Source organism: Schistocerca serialis, chromosome 4, assembly GCF_023864345.2.
Source record: "Schistocerca serialis cubense isolate TAMUIC-IGC-003099 chromosome 4, iqSchSeri2.2, whole genome shotgun sequence".
Lineage (NCBI taxonomy): Eukaryota > Metazoa > Arthropoda > Insecta > Orthoptera > Acrididae > Schistocerca > Schistocerca serialis.
The window spans coordinates 192,634,999-192,649,421 of record NC_064641.1 but is presented as its reverse complement, the minus strand read 5'-3'; positions in this window follow the sequence as shown (position 1 = coordinate 192,649,421).

Genomic DNA, 14,423 nt, shown 5'->3' with positions numbered 1-14,423 from the left:
ACCCCGAGCTGGTTCCACCAAATGCAGAGCATGATCTTGGTTCGGTTTGGTCGCCGACGTGGAAGCATGGCCAGTATATCCCCATGATTTTTTGCGTTTAGTGTTGTAATGAACCCATTTTTCGTCCCCGGTCACAATGCGATGCGGAAATACCTTCCGTTTTTGCCTCTGAAGCAACAGTTCACAAACACACAAACGACGTTCAACGTCTCTTGGTTTCAGCTCACACAGGACCAAAGTTCGTTCTTTCTGAATCATGCCCATAGCCTTGAGACGTTTTTAAATGGCTTACTGTGTCACTCCCACTAATCGTGCCAATTCTTCTCGATTTTGATGTGAGTCTTCAATCAGCAAAGTCTCCAATTCTGCATCTTCTAAAATATTCTTTCTTCCACCACTACGCCGGTCTAGACACTAAAATCACCGTTCTTGAAGCGTTGAAACCACTCACGACACGTTCTTTCACTAACAGCGTCCTTACCATACGTACTTGAGAGCATTCGATGAGACTCAGATGCTGTTTTCTTCATATTGAAACAAAACCGTAACACCTCCCGCAAATGACGAGAATTAGGCTCGTAAGCTGACATTTTCAACCAAGAACAACTTCATGATGCAGACACAAATCGACTAATGTTTGAATGAGGTTATGTTGACCGAGGCCCAAGCTAAATGTCTGACGTCTGCGATCTGTTTCTTTCGACCGCTACTTACCGTTGTCGCTACCTATTGGCAAACGGCGGATGCAAAGTTTTACACCTTTTAGTTTAAGTTAGATTAAGTAGTGCATAAGCCTAGGGACCAATGACATCAGCAGTTTGGTCCCATAGTCCTTACCACAAATTTCCAAATTTTTCCCTAATCACCCGTACGACTCCTCATCAGATACCAACTCAAGTGCTCCTCTTTCCGGACGCGGTGTACTTCCCGCAAGCGAAGGCGAACTATGTGAAGTGGATTTGTAGACAGGCAGCACTCTACTTGTTTGCTGATGGCGAGAAGTGTGCCTTTGACTTTGGGAGTTCCTTAATGAACGCCACTGTGCAGTTCTGCAATCCAAAATACCATTTTTCCCCAGTTTCCTCTGCAGTGTCTTCCTCAACCCACCCCTGAGCTGAAGTGTTCCTGTCATGAAGAGTTGATCCCCCCTCCCGCCCTCCCTCTGCCACCATTAAAACCGATATATTCACTGGTAATCGGAAAGTTCTTAGTCTAAGATGTTGATACGCCCTCCTCCGCCCGTGACTCCGGTTTCCTGATATTCTCGGTGGTATTAATGCCAAAACTAAAAAAAAGTAAATTGAAAAATAATAAAAAAAAGAACGGAAAGTAAAAAAAATAAATACACGATGTTCATTGATTCATTGTACCTTTTCTCCATGTTCCTTACGGTTTTCTTGGTTTCTGGAGGGTGGGAATAGGTCGTCGTGGCCAAGCCTAGGGTTGCGACCCCTGCCGTAACAAAAAAGTGAGTGAAGGGATCAACAACTAACTTCAACGGATGTCATGTGACGTCCGCTACGACCAGATCCAACGAATAATAACGAAAAAAGAGTGGTAACGTACGAGCTTTGTAAGAGGTACATGTGTGTCGCCGCGTTTCGAATCCCACCGAAGGTTACTGTTTAATGTTTTTCATCAGTAGAAGTATTATTTAATTTATATGACATTTGAGAGGTAATATAATTAAAAAAGTCACGTGTATTTGCATAAAGTTTCATGTTATTTGAGTACTTACAATTTTTAATTAAATTTAATTATTAGAACAAACATATTTATAACCATCGACAAGTAAATGAACAAACGCACAGAGTTTTCCTGAAAGTGTATGATTGGCGTTATTTGGGACATCCCTTACACATTCAGTCTGCTAATGCACCCGGAACTACTTTGCACATCGACGCTTCGAGCTGAAGAGACAGAAGCAGGCCCCATTTAGCAGTTAAACTGCGTAGCGGTGGGACGTTGCTAATGTAGCGAGAACGAATAGTGTAGGTGCAAATAGTTTGAATGTCACAGAGTTTACACTTTTACTACAAAAAATAAGGTTTGAGAGGGAGTCGAACCGTCGCCTTATAAACGTTCGTCTTATAAGACTCGAATGCTAACCAGTTTTTTTTTTTGTTCTTTTTTGATCGTTGTACTTGTTCGGGGCGGACGTTCCACGACACTCGTTCACGTTCATCGTTCTATTCACTCAGTTTTTTTTTATTACAGAGGACAGTTAGCACTCTGACCGAACACGTAGAGCCTCCGTGTTAGCCAATTTTTTTTTTTTTAATCTCAGTTTGTTCGTTATTGTTCGTTTCATTTGCTCGGAGCGGACATCCCATGACACCCATGCAAGTTGATCATTGACCCATTCACTCAGGTTGTGTATTACAAAGGGTACTTAATCCTCTGACCGAAAGCGCTGAGCTACCGTCCACTTGATCACCATGAATTCTAACGTCAAAAGCCGACGCAGAGACACATCAGGTACATAATAGGTTCTGAGCACTATGGGACTTAACATCTGTGGTCATCAGTCCCCTAGAACTTAGAACTACTTAAAACTAACTAACCTAAGGACATCACACAACACCCAGGCATCACGAGGTAGAGAAAATCCCTGACCCCGCTGGGAATCGAACCCGGGAACCCGGGCGTGGGAAGCGAGAACGCTACCGCACGACCACGGGCTGCGGACTCAGGTACATAATAGGCACGTAATAGTTCTCTTCGCAACTGCCAGAGTAGCGAACCTCCATACTTGCTCATTATGTTGTTTTAATGGTTTACTGTCCGCAGCTCGTGATCTTGCGGTAGCGTTCTCGCTTGCCGCGCACGGGGTCTCGGGGTCGACTCCCGACGGGGTCAAGGATTTTTGCTGACTCGAGATGACTGGGTGTTGTGTGTCTTCTTCATCATTATCATTCATCTCCATTACGGTCAGAGGAAGGTAATGGAAAACCACCTCCACTAGGGTCTTGCCTAGTAAAAAATCGTTCAAATGGCTCTGGGAACTATGGGACTTAACATCTGAGGTCATCAGTCCCCTAGAACTTAGAACTACTTAAACCTAACTAACCTAAGGACATAACACACATCCTTGCCCGAGGCAGGATTCGAACCTGAGACCGTATTAGTCGCACGGTTCCGGACTGAAGCGCCTAGAACCGCTCGGCCACCGTGGCCGGCCCTTGCCTAGTACAGTGGTGCGGGTCTGCCGCATCGTCCCCTACGCTCCTCGGAGTGTGGGACCTCATCATAATCATCAATGGCCTACTAAACGAGTACAAAGTCTGAAGTAAGTCTGTAGTCCCAACCTCGTGGCCTCCTCTTGTTTGACCAGGCTTATCTCGTGTTCTTAGGGACAGAGAACGTCGAGAGTGGCAGACGGCTGTTCCAAAGAATTGCTTATCAGGGAAGGAATCACTTGTGAGTTACAAAGTACTTCCAGCAGTCCAGCCGGCACAATGGCCGTGTACAGGTAATTAAAAAGACTGGGTACAATGGTCTAGCAGCTGCTCATAAGGATACACTTTTTGTAATCAACGCTAAGCGACACTTGAAGTGACGTAACGTGCGATGCCACTGGGCAGTGGATGACTGGAAACGGGTGATTAATCACGGTATACCCTGTGCGAATTCGGTGCAAGGATTTGAATTCGGCTTCGGCCTGGAGAACGTCATCTGTGCCGCCAACAGTGAAGTACAGAGGGAGTGGTGTTGCAGTATGGAGGTGTTTTTCGTGGGTAGGATGTGGTCTTCCTATTGCGCTTAAGAAAACACTAAATCTGGAAGTATGTAAACACATTTTACAGCACTGGGTGCTGCGTACAGCAGAACAACAGTTTGGAGAGGCTGACTGTAACTGTGCAACAACGCACCCTGTCATAAATCAGCATCTGTGAGGCAACGTTTGTGGATAGTATGAGAGCGTGTTGAAAAGTATTGCCCCCGAATTTACACTCATGCTCATCAATTAAGGATAATTGCAGAATGTGGTGCCACACAACGTGGCACTACACAATACTGGCGCTAATGGCATAGACACATAGAGAACACACACGACACAAATCTATAAGTCCATGGTATTGGTTATAAGTTAAGAAAACCGTCCCGAAATACATGCTACAAAACGCCACTGTTTTTTGCGCATGTACCCCGACATCAATGTGAGATATGATCACCATGCAGACCTACACAGGCCGCACAACGGCTTGGCATACTCTGGATCAGGTAGTCGAACAGCTGCTGGGATACAGCCTCCCATTCTTGCACCAGTGCCTGTCGGAGCTCCTGAAGTGCCGTAGGGGTTCGAAGAGGTGCAGCGATACGTCGACCGAGAGCATCCCAGAAGTGCTCGATCGAGCTCCGACAGGCACTGGTGCAAGAATGGGAGCCTGTATCCCAGCAGCTGTTCGACCACCTGATCCAGAGTATGCCAAGCCATTGTGCGGCCTGTGTAGGTCTGCATGGTGATCATATCTGACATTGATGTCTGGAGAACAGGCAGGCCACTCCATTCGCCTAATGTCTTTTGTTTCAAGGTATTCCTCCACGATGGCAGCTCGGTGAGGCCGTGCGTTATCATCCATCAGGAGGAAGGTGGGACCTACTGCACCCTGAAAAGGCGGACATACTGGTGCAAAATGACGTCCCGATACACCTGACCTTTTACAGTTATTCTGTCAAAGACATGCAGGGGTGTACGTGCACCAATCATAATCCCACCCCACACCATCAAACCACGACCTGTACCAGTATACATGTCCTCTTCAAGGACATTAAGGGGTAGGTATCTGGTTCCTGGTTCACGCCAGATGAAAACCCGGCGAGAATCACTGTTGAGACTGTACCTGGACTCGTCCGTGGACATAACCTGGGGCCGCTGTTCTAATGACCATGTACTGTGTTCTTGACACCAGGTTTTACGGGCTCTCCTGTGACCAGCGGTCAGTGGAATGCACCTTGCAGGTCTCCGGGCGAATAAACCATGGCTGTACAGTCGTCTGTAGACTTTGTGTCTGAAGACAGCTGTTCCAGTGGCTGCAGTAAGGTCCCGAGCAAGGCTACCTGCAATACTCCGTGGACGTCTGCGGGCACTGATGGTGAGATATCGGTCTTCTTGTGGTGTTATACATTGTGGACGTCCGCATTGTAGCGCCTGGACACGATTACTGTCTGCTGGAATCGTTGCCATAATCTTGAGATGACACTTGAGGCACAAGCAAGGCCCGTGTTACGACCTGCTGTGTTTGACCAGCCGCCAGTCGCCCTAGTATTCTACCCCTCATAACGTCATCAATATGTCTTCTTTGAGCCGTTTTCAACACACAGTCACCATTAGCACGTCTGAAAACATCTGTACACTTACTCGCAGTACCGTACTCTGACATGCACCAACACACCTCTGTGTATGTGGACTGCTGCCAGCGCCACAGTGCGACGACCGCAGGTCAAATGCACCACAGGGTCATACCCTGAGGTGAATTAAGCTCGCAAATAGCCCACCAGAGCGTTGTTTCACCATGTATCAGCATTATCCTTAATTTATGAGCATGAGTGTATTACGCGAAACAAACGTTAATGACATCTTTTCTTCATCACTATCAAAGTGAACTTTTCGAAGGTGTCCATCAGGTTTTGGAAACAGATGAAAGTCGTATGGGGCCAACTCGGGACAGTATGGAGGATGGTCGATGACACTGAACCCAAGGCGTCGAATTCTTGCAAATGTCGCAGCGCTCGTGTGTGTGCTGGCACTGTTTTGCTGAACGACAGGGTGCTCCATGTGTGGACAAATTCGCCGAATTCAAACTTGATTACAGCATCCTGTTTCTTACATGTTACACACCACCATGTTACACGCTGCAGAGGACTTCAAATATGTAGGTATGAAGAGTGAATCTTAGTTGCAAGCAAACAAAATAATCAAGCAATTACGAATATAAGGCTGAATGGAGAGAAGCTGAAAGAAATACAAGACTTTGTCTACTTGGGAAGCAGAATAACATCAGATGGTCGTAGTAGGAAAGATGTAATAAGTAGAATAAATCAGGCAAAGATTGCATTCTATAAAAGGAAAGGACTCCTCACATCAAATATGATAAGTCTGTCGTTAAGGAAGCGGTTAATAAAGACCTTTGTTGGGAGTGTGCTTCTCTATGGCAGCGAAACCTGGACACTTGGAGAGGACGAAAGAAGAAGGATTGAAGGATTCGAAATGTGGTGTCTGCGAAGGATGTTAAAAATTCCATGGACGGCCAGGATGACAAATGAAGAAGTCCTGCAGAGAGCGGAGGAAGTTCCAGTTCTTTGGAAGACGGTCAAGAAGAGGAGAGATATATGGATGGGACACATTCTGAGACATGAAAGTCTTCTCCACACTATAACGGAAGGCCTTGTGGAGGGCAAAAGGGCAAGAGGCAGACCTAGAAGAAAGTACATAAGCCAGATAATGCAGGACCTAGGATGCGGAAGTTTCACGGAATTGAAGAGGCTGGCCGACAATCGCACTGAATGGAGAGCTGCTGCAAATCAATCTTAGGATTGGCAACTTAAGAAGAGAAGAAGAAGAAGAGTGAAGATGTTGATTGTTAATAACGTTTGTTTTTCTTAAAAAGCCTGCAGAGTATTCACATCAAAAATTTGGACGCATTACTTTTCAGGAAGCCGTCATAAGATTTCTGAAATGGACTGTGAAACATTCGCGATTAATTTCCGTCGATTGTTAATAACCGAATAGTACCCTAACTTTAACTTTGATAAGACCTTGACCTAACAGATAAGTGCTAATCGGGTTTATTTGCTTCGGGAGTCGTTTCCGATCACGATTCAGCTACTCAGCAACGCTAAACTTAATATAGAGGAGTTTTTACAGTAATTGGTATCAAGGTATTTTACACTGCTTTGAGCGATATATTTCGTCAAGCACAATTTGAGGCAGACACTACTGTTGTCTTACAATTCTGACTGCTGTTAATCTCATCGCAGGTCAGTATTTTGATAAATCGTCGCACGCTGTGTCAAGGCTTAATACACACAATCATCACAGCACTCCATTGTGTTGATGATGACACGAATACGGAATTTCGGCACTTCATAAACTTTCCGGACTCTTGTCGGTAATATCACTTGTAAAATTTTACTCAGGGTGAACCCGCGGCGATGGGGACTGTCTCAGTCAGTACGACCCGACGCGTTGCTTACTGGTTCCCGGCTAGACACATGCAGGACTGCCTATCACTTCACTCAGTTAGGCCTCACGTGCTTGACAGTCGATTCTGTCATTGATTAAGGACTTCACTAACAGCATAGGAAAAATCTTAAGAAAGCGGAACAACGCGGTAATTTACACACTCACACGAAAGATACAAGATCTCCTAAAATCGGATGCTCACCAACCGCTGGAAAATGCTGGAATTTATAGGATTCCGTGTAGTTGTGGGAAGGTGCACGTAGATATTTCAAAAAGATCAAAAAACGTCTCGAAGAACGTAAGAGAAATTGCAGAAGAGGGAAGATTGAAAGATCAGCTGTTGCAGAACATGCTTTACAGCCGGATCCCTACCATATTCATTCTGATTGGTCTCAAGTACTGACGGCCACAAACGGATACCGCGAAAGATAATAGAGATTGTGAAACGCCCCAGCAATTTTAATAGAAAGGACGAGGGCGTGAAATTGAATGAAATTTGGAGTCCGGTGCTGAAGAAGATGGTTACCCGTCTTCGACCATGGGATGATAGTAACAGCGGACGACGGTAGTCGACAATGGCCAGTTGCGCTCGCGTATTAAAAGCATGTGACGTCACGCCACTGCGTGGAAGCTCGCGGAAGAGCAATTTTGCTGTAGTCAGTAGAGAGCCAGGGGGTGAATCAGACATTCAACAAAGCTACGATCCCCCTTGAAAATATCCTCAGCAGATGAGGACGGAACGTTGGGTTCTAAAGTGAAATCCTTCGACCACGGCATAATAGCCTGGGATGTTTTATTAATTATGACAATTCCGACTGTGAAAGTTTACATTTGACAATCGATTCTGCCTACCAGCTATCTGTGTGAGACAAAACGTGTCTGCAAGTAAGAGGTCGTATATCCTTTCCAATTGCCCTACCTAGTCCCAACCTGAAGCCAATGAACTATCTTTCGTATGAGTCAGAACATCGTCTTCAGTCCGGGCCCCAGCTTCAGACATAGCCATTTTCTCTGGATTAAGCTCTGGGGGAAGAATGGAAGGCCGTTCTTAAACAGGCATTCATGGAACTCATTGAAAGTCTCCCCAGGAGAGTTCACGCCACCATACCGGCGAATGGCGGAGACACCTCATATAATGTAAACCAGTAGATGACTGCATACTTGTGATTGGATAGTGTAATGTGCGGGGTTCCTCTGCCCGAAGAACAAATAATGGAATTCGAGGGTGGATGTAATGAGTAGAGGAACCAAGTTTGTGTCAGCCCACTCACCATTGTTGCCAAATTTACTGAACATGGCGGTTCCAAGATGGCGTGATAGGTATGCCAACATCGCAATGACATGGTGGGAAATTCAAATTTGGGCAGGAAAATAGGTCAATTTGACTACCTCCACTAACCTAACCCCCTCCCCTCCCCCTCCACCTCCTTCCCCGAAAATTGCTGGAAGTTCAAATTCCAGCAGGACAAAGCAACACAACACAGCTACCTCCACTAACCTAACAAAATGGCGGGAAAATAGGTCACTTTCCCTACTGCCACTAACCTAAGTCATCCGACAGCTACCTCGTCCTAGGACTATGCCTATGCTGGATAGGATGGATGTAAGTCTTTATTTTCAGACTTTATTTAAACAATTTGAGGCAGTAGCTCCATCCAGTGTGTCCACCATGAGGTCTGGAGTCCAATGGACAAAGTACACAGTACTACCACCAGAGTGCACTTTGATCCCATGGTAGTCTGGGTGAAAAATGGCTGGAAAATGACTCAACTTATGTTGGGCTGCTGGAGAGAGGAAGGAGAGTACTTTATTTACTTTGGAACAATTTGTTTAGGGACAGATTTCACATAGTTTATTTATTACAATGATACAAAACACACGCTCTGACATGCTTGGGGTCGCTATTAACAACCTACAGACCTGCAAAATACTCGTAAATCACCAAAATAATGCAGTACACTGATGTACAGAGATGCAAAAAACTCCAAAATTGTCAAAATATGCATGCAAAAGGCTCTTCAAACACGCTTGCTAATCGTCAGCTGTTGAAATCATGCATTGCACAGCCTGTACAACAGTTCACAAAATAATGCAACAGACACAAAAACAACTTATAAATTGTCAAACAATAATGCATGTATAACGCTATGCAAACACGCTCACAACACTTAAACAGCTGCAAATAATGCAGTGCCAAACAATCATTGCACGTAAGGAGAACGCTTTCGAAATATTGTCACCCACCAACTGGCCCCCTTCAGAACTCCAAGGCATGCACACGGGATGGCGCACTCATGCCAGTCCCATACATGAGACACCTCTGGGCCATGCAATCCTTTTCACCGTTGCTGGCGCTATACCTCTCTACCTGTGGATACTGATGTCACAGGTCACGCTATAGAAATCTGTTCCAATGGTTCCCAGAGTATCACAGGGTGCATTGTTCCTAGCGAGCCTAATGTGACATGCGAGCTACGTCTAGTCGTGCACGTGTTTACCTCTCCAGTGTGGCCGACGCAGCGCCGCGAAATGTTCACATGGTGACTCAACATCTAGAAGATTCTTAATGTTATACTGATATCACATGGCAATGTAAAATAAGAGCAAGTCGATCTGTTCAGAAATGTTCATATGTGTGTGAAATCTTATGGGACTTAACTGCTAAGGTCATCAGTCCCTAAGCTTACACACTACTTAACCTAAATTATCCTAAGGACAAACATACACACCAATGCCCAAGGGAGGACTCTAACCTCCCCTGGGACCAGCCGCAAGTCGATCTCTCGGAAATTGTATAGTGTCCCAGAAATAGTTGAGGGTCTCTTTTGTAGGAGCTTTCCTGATGTCTCAGCTTGTCTGCATAGTAATTTTTATCCTAACAGAATCTGTTTACGAAAATAGCACAGAATAACGCCGAATGCATTCCTCCTGATGGACCTAATGGGGCAACCCGTCCATCACATGACACCATTTGCTGGAAATCGTCAAGTCCTGCTTTCAACAAGCATTTCCAAAACGCAAATTTTCTCACCACAATGTAGAGGCTCCCATGTCCCAGCACATAGGATGTCTTGCGAATGAATGGGGCATTCTCACTGGCTCTTGCTGAATTTACCCACCAAATTACTGGTGCAGCCAGTGTGGAAGCCCTGTCCGCCTTTTTCTTTCTGCAGACGTGACTTTCAGTCGCCAAAAACTATTTTGTACGGATCACCTTACTGCACTGACAATTAAACCCCGCAAAGTGCCCTATAGATAGTCAAATACAGAAAGACTCTTACTCAATTACACTGCTCTGCCACTGAGGACAGAAGGTCGAACATTAGAGCGTGAAACCCATCTCCAACCCAGCAACATGTCACCCTGTATGGTGTTGGTGTAATAAATATACAATTAGTATCCTGTGCCATGCAAAATCGCCCTATTTTGCTACATTCATAAAGCTGTAGACCGCCAGACAATCGTAAATATACAGAGAGGCAGCACTGTAGGTATACTCCTCATTGCACTTGATATTTTCCCGCAACCGATGGTCATAAGTCATCCGCCCTCATCGCATAACCAGAGCGCCCTCAGTGGACCGAAGTGTAACCAGAACTGTTGTACAAAGTTGGGCTCGGCTTTCCTCCACACAAAAGCATTACTGTTTCTGCATGATTGCTTGCTTCCTTTCCGCACCCATCTCCTGATTCTGGGATTACAAGAACATATGTAATTTCGCATAGTTTGCCAGAACATCATACCATTTTCGCGATACTTCTCGATATCAAGCACATAGCAGTATCGCTTGCTTAGCAGTATTGCTTGCGCTGTTTACAGGGTGTTTGTAAATAAATATCAGGGTTTTAACGCTTTATAATATTTATTACATTAAACTTACAGTTAAGATGATATATCAAATGAAAGAGCAACTGAAACAGTTTTACAAAGAACCTTATAAACGTTCTATGTGAGCACCATTTGTCACACAGCACACATCAAGTCTATAGTCGAGTTCTTCCCATATGTTGATAAGTGTAATTTCAGTGATTGTAGCAACAGCTGCTTCAATCTGGTTTCTTAATTCAGGGAGGTCTGCTGGTAGTGGAGGCATGTACACACGATCCTTGATGAAGCCCCAAAGGAAAAAACCGCATGGCGTTAGGTCGGGTGAACGTGGAGGCCATGCAAAGCAAGCCCTGTCATTGGGCCCCTTGTGGCCAATCCAGCGCTTGGGTACAGCGAAGTTCAACCAGTCGCGTACTTCGCTATGCCAGTGAACATTTATAAGATTCTTGGTAAAACTGTTTGAGACGCTCTTTCATTTCACATATCATTTACAACTGTAAGTTTAATGTAATAAATATTATAGAGCGTTAAAACCCCGATATTCATTTATAAACACCCTGCAGTTTCGAAGACATAGACCAGAAATTACTTCTCTAGAAACCTGAAACCTTAGCGAGGTGGAGCGTGCTGTAAGCCACTGAGTAATTAGAAACTGATCTCATCTGCGAACACCTTTACGTGAAACCTCGAAAAAAATAGAGGAGGTTCATATTTCCACTAGGAATACAGATGTCGGTGATATAACAGATTCGTGTCCTCCACCCGTCTTTCACCTGCTAGATGCACACAACACACACCACAATCGATGTTCTCTCAACCAAATAAAGATGGGAAATGTGAAGAAGGAGTCAATCGGACAATTTGCATGGGAGGGAATAATGGTCCAGCGCAAACATATGTCCATATTGAATCTTCTCAAATTTCCACGCAGTCAGGAAAGCTGTCCACCACATATGAAATACTAGTTCACTAATCAGCCGTCTAGAGGAAGACGCGGTTAAGTCAGCTACATTCCTGCATCCCAACAGGCCTTTCCATTCGGATGGCTCCTGTCGTTAACAGGAAACGTGAATCATTCCTGCCACAGGCCACCACCGGTGCGCCACATACCCCTAGATAGAATCGTCCTATTTATTTGATCGCTATACTTACAATTAAATGCTACGATTGCAGTCTCAGTTGAACGACGTTCGACAATGAGCGAAGTATCATCGGAAATACACCGTGATGGCGGTTGTGGCACTGGAAATAGAAATATCTTTACCATTCTTATGACTTGACATAGTCTTCCCTTTGCTATCATTTCCATCGAATGGTCAAAACACAATCCTGGCGCGCTAACTCGGGTCACTCTGTTTCTACATGGGTTGCAACAGGTGGTAGATACGTCTCTCTCAAACTTCTGCTCAGTTCCTGCTTAAACTGGAACGATTACATGTGCAAACTTGCAGAAATGGCAGCAGTGGCATGAGGCATAGGGACTGTCTAAAATTTTACTATAGCAGGCAGATTCGAAAAAGGTGACTCGTTTCGAGATATGCCAATCCTAGAAATATGATTCACTAGTGGCTGTAATCATTAAAGGACTTCTTCATCGGATACAGCGCAGGTATGTGGTTGAATGGAAAGATATGATACCAAATCCCATAGCACTAGAAATCTGGAAACATAGTGTACATTTCTTACCACCTAAATCAGCACACAATCTACTTTTTGTGATCCTTCTCAATCAACCATCACATATAACCCAGTGGATATATTGCAGAACCTCTGTAATGGCATCAAAACAGAATGCGTTACGAATAGTGGAGAAATACCGAGTGGTGGCGTGAGGGTGTGGTAAATACCGGTTTCATTCCACGTTTATTAGCCGAATCACTTTCTAATTTCGGTAATCTTATTACGAGGTCCATCGTCTCCAAAATGTAACTGCACTGTTGATCTGATGATATACACTCCGGCGATCACCATCTGTTTTCAGTGTCACGGTATTTGTCTGGAGAAAAACCATTTCATTCAGAGGTAATGCCATACTTCGTTTTATAAAGCCAGTATAGCTTTTAACATGAATACTAATGTGCACCTGTAGAAGCAAGAGCGATCGTGGTAATAATATGGTCGTTGCGATGGTGTTTTTTAAACATATGGCGGTTTGTAAGACGATTACACCTCACTTTCTAAGGCACAGTGGTACCACTCACAGGAGAAACTTAGGATACATGTCCACCCATTGTTGATTTTCGGTCGGTATTATTTCGTATCGGTAGCAATGATTGGTTCAAATGGCTCTGAGCACTACCCGACTTAACTTCTGAGGTCATCAGTCGCCTAGAACTTAGAACTAATTAAACCTAACTAACCTAAGGACATCACACACATCCATGCCAGAGGCAGGATTCGAACCTGCGACCGTAGCGGTCGCTCGGCTCCAGACTGTAGCGCCTAGAACCGCACGGCCACTCCGGCCGGCCGGTAGCAATGAGTTATTGGCGAATTATTATGCTTAGTAGTAGGGGGTGCGTGATAGGATCGCCCTCGGCATCTGGCTTGTAAAGTATGTGTTTGTGTTCTGACACGTGCAAGGTAAATGCCTATGTCCAGTCGTAAGGAATGTATGGATCTGACGTGGAATACTGCGATAGCAAAGGGAAGACTATGTCAAGTCATAAGAATGGTAAAGATATTTCTCTTTCCAGAGCCACAACCGTCAGCAGGGTGTATTTCCGATACTTCGCTCATTGCCGAATGCTGTTCAACTGAGACTGCAATCGTAGCAAAAATTAGTTCAAATGGCTCTGAGCACTACGGGACTTAACTTCTAAGGTCATCAGTCCCCTAGAACTTAGAACTACTTAAACCTAACTAACCTAAGGACATCACACACATCCATGCCCGAGGCAGGATCGAACCTGCGACCATAGCGGTCGCACGGTTCCAGATTCTAGCGCCTAGAACAGCTCGGCCACCCTGGCCGGCGCAATCGTAGCATTTAATTGTAAGTATAGAAATCAAATATGAAGGACGATTCTGTCTAGGGGTATGTGGGGCGCCGGCGGTGACATGTGGCGGGAATGATTCACGTTCCTGTTAACGGCATGGCACGAGGCATCCGAATGGAAAGGCCTGTTGGGATGCAGGAATGTAGCTGACTTAACCGTATCATCCTCTAGACGGCTGATTAGTGAACTAGTACTGCGTATGTGGTGGACAGCTTTCGTGATCACGTGGAAATTTGAGAAGGTTCAATACGGACATGTGCATGTGTTTGCGCTGGACCATTACTCCCTCCCATGTAAATTGTCCGACTGACTCCTTCTTCACATTTTCCATCTTTATCTGTTTGAGAGAACATCGATTGTGGCGTGTGCTGAGTGCGTCTAGCAGGTGAAAGACGGGTGGAGGACACGTT